The sequence below is a fragment of the Solanum dulcamara genome, chromosome 8 (assembly GCF_947179165.1).
Source record: "Solanum dulcamara chromosome 8, daSolDulc1.2, whole genome shotgun sequence".
Lineage (NCBI taxonomy): Eukaryota > Viridiplantae > Streptophyta > Magnoliopsida > Solanales > Solanaceae > Solanum > Solanum dulcamara.
Window position 1 is genome coordinate 29,640,144 of NC_077244.1, and position 3,637 is coordinate 29,643,780.

Below are 3,637 nucleotides of genomic sequence, written 5' to 3' on the forward strand. Positions count from 1 at the left end.
TCGTAGGTTCGTCATCTCATCTTATTTTAAAAGCCTATATAATCTGTGCTACACAGGCTTGGTATGTCCTCCAGTAGCTCAAGTATATAAGACTTTTACATTAATAACTTATGTAGGTAAATCTAGTCCTACGACTCCTTACTTGACCTCCAACTCCTTTCGACTTCTCATGACTCTATTTCCAACCTTCTCTACCATGGGGCATCACATTCTCCCTTCCTTGGAGTTGTTAGATAGCGTTATAGACTATCCCACTCACATGACGACTTCTAAGAAACTTAAGAGCCTTCCCAAAAACTTAAGAAGATTAAGAAGCGTTCCAAGGTACCAAAATACGAGGTGTAACATCCTTCCCCCCTTTAGAACATTCATCCTCGAATGTGAACCAAAACCTTCCTCCGGATCTTATACCGACCATATGGAGAGTTCCTCTATCCCGTTGCCATAACATATACTTTTATTGAGCAATCAATATCAAAGTTCCAAAGGTTAGGATTACTTGTAGACGTAGGGAATAGGTACGGATACTTATGTTTCATTTCCTCTTTCATTTCCCAGGGGGTCACCCATCCTAGTACTGCTCTCACCAAAGCACGCTTAACTTCGGAGTTCTTATGGGATCCGGTGCGTTAGTGTTGGTATGATCGCATCCATCCCTTATGATATCTCGTTTCAAGTTTAAACGTTCCCATTTACATATGATAGCGTAAGTTGATTTTCTCTTATGCTTGTACTTCTCTTGTCCACTTCCCCCCTTTAGGGTGTATCCATGTCATTGTCTGTTTATTTCTAATTTTCCGAATGTATAGGAGTCCTTTCTAACCTATTTAATATACTGCATTATTTCCATATCTTCCTTTACATCCACTATACTTTGGGTTACCCATGTACGAAACCTTAATACAATCATGAGGTGCTTAGAATTCTCAATTTACAGTACCAACTCCAGTCTTGAACACTGATACTCGAGTAATATCCTTGATGTAGCAGTGTATTAAAAGCCACATTCCATTCATCATGATCATTTTTAGCTCGTGCTCATAATTAGTTCAAATTCTCCATTTGGGAGCACTTATACTTTGATGATCCGTGTTTCAAGCTTCGTCATAATACTAGTCTTATTCCATTGGATACCACTTGACCTTTTATTCTGAACATTCCCTATAAATCTGTGTAAGTCTTTCTTATTCATTCTCTACTTGCTTTTCTGTCTTCCACTTAACTTATTCTGCTTTACACATTTCACTGTATCGGCATGCACTAACAGTCTAGTTTGTTACACTTGCTTTTGCTTCTCTTACTTACCCTCATGTTTTCTCCTATTTCACTATAGAGGAGATTTCTTGTCCTTTCTTTTTTTTGTTACATATATATTACAACATCAATTCAGTCGGTACCTTAATATATCGTTCTATCCAGATCTATCAGTCTTCCTTAAATCACCCTCTTAGGATCACCAGTCTTTGCCAAATTAATTTCACCATACCAGTATTAACCTCCTAGTTTCTATTGCCATCAATTCAACAATTAACTTATTTCTCGAGGTCAGCTATACTCGTAGTTTAGTAAAATCTCATTCTTATTATGGAGTAGGCGTACTACAACCCTGTATCTCATTCTTCTTTTATTTCTTGGGAAAATTCGGGCAGAGTTTCTTCTGTATTTCTTTACTATCTCAAACCTGCACGTAGAAAATACCAATAGTGCCTCACAGGGCTAACACGTATAAAGATACATATATACGTATCATATCACGTCATATCGCAGCCTCACAGGGCCAACATATATATTCATATCATATCATATCGCAGCCACACAGGGCGCCCAATATCAACAATAGTATAAAATGATGGACTTACCTTATATGTCCAACTCGAACTATGTTTGTTAGTCTTTCCATCCACTTTTCCTTTCAATTTTCAACTTTATATACTTTTTCCTTTCAATTTCCGACTTTACATGTCAATCATATTTCCATACCTTACCTGGCACACCTCTCTCGTGCCTTGGCTTACCTGTGTGCTTTGTAACTCCCCATATCATCAGTCATTTTCTTCTATCGACATTGTCTTTCATTTGAAATCAGAGGTTAGTATAAGGAATTCCACTTCCTATGACTCGGCTCTATCGCACGAACTTAGATATGAAAGAAAAGAAACATCCTAAATGTCCTGTAGCCTCCTGTTTATAGATGTGGCACGCAACACATCAATAATCAAAACTCTACTAGACACGGTCTGTAGATACTCTGAGGATGAACTGCTCTGATACAACTTCTGTCACGACCCAACCTCGTGGGCTGCGACTGGGGTCCGACTTGGACTCCCGTATACGTAACTTTCAAATATAACCAAATTGAACTATAGGTAATGTGATAAAACACCCTAAAACCCCAATAGGTCAAAACTTTTTCACGTTCATATAGCCTCTTTCATTCGTATCGTATCACGAAAGAGAATGCAAGCCGATAAGGCTGCCATAACGTAAAAATATTTACAACATGTCGTATAGGCACAACCAAAATAAACTCATTAATAACCCACACATACATATGTCTAAAGACCTCTAAGAATGGTAATGATAACATATGGTGGGACAGGGCCCCCGTCGTACCCTTGAATAAACAAATACATATATACATCGGAGGACTAGTACAAAAAAACTAGGCTCCGGAATAGTGGAGCACCTCCAATAATAGGTGAGCATAAATCCGAAGCTGGCGGATCTCTCAATAGGACATCTGTACCTTCGGGCATGAAACGTATCCCCCTGAAGAAAGGAGGGTCAGTACGATATATGTACTGAGTATATAAGCATAACATAACTGAAATAACAACTGAAACAGGGATGCAGGAAATCAAGTACAACATTTAATAGGGTAGTGTACCTGCACCTCACAAAATAAAGTCCTGTATACCAATATCACGTACAGTATCCAGCCCGCATGCGGACTCAGTATTATAAATACATCCTCTATCACGATAGGCATATGCACATTATTAGCACTATAGAACGTACAGCTCGATCCATATATATAGAAAGCACATAGCGGAGAACGACGGCCCGATCCATATAATGCATAATAATGATAATAATATCGAGGAACGACGGCCCGATCCATATGTCACATGATAATGCCTAGGTATGACGGCCCGATCCATATATTATATGATGATGCTGAGGTACAACGGCCCGATCCGTATAATGCATTATAATGCCGAGGTACGACGTCCCGATCCATATAATGCATAATAATGCCGAGGTACGATGGACCGATACGTATAATGCATAATAATGTCGAGGTACAACGGCCCGATATGTATATAATGTAATATGCATATACGTACATGTAGGACTCAGTAGCATATCAACTATCCCTCAACCATTATCGTAAAATAGGCCCAAGAACCCCAGGTTTAGGAGCTTAGACATCCAATCACTATTCAGCCTATAGAAGGCTCGAGGGTCGTAGTTTAACTACTTTAAGACCTTTATCATTCAAGAGTCAGTACAAGTCATGAGTCACATCCAGAGCCTATACATGGAATTGTTTCTAACTCATATCATACATCGTTTCACTTACATCAAGCTATTTCAAGAAAAGGAAGAGATAAGCTTCACGTTTATTACTTGTTAT

The 3,637-nt window shown here is 38.8% G+C and overlaps 1 pseudogene; it reads right to left on the reverse strand.

Moving 5' to 3' along the window:
• Positions 1 to 530: 530 nt before the first annotated feature.
• Positions 531 to 652, reverse strand: LOC129901819 (5S ribosomal RNA; annotated as a pseudogene).
• Positions 653 to 3,637: the final 2,985 nt, after the last annotated feature.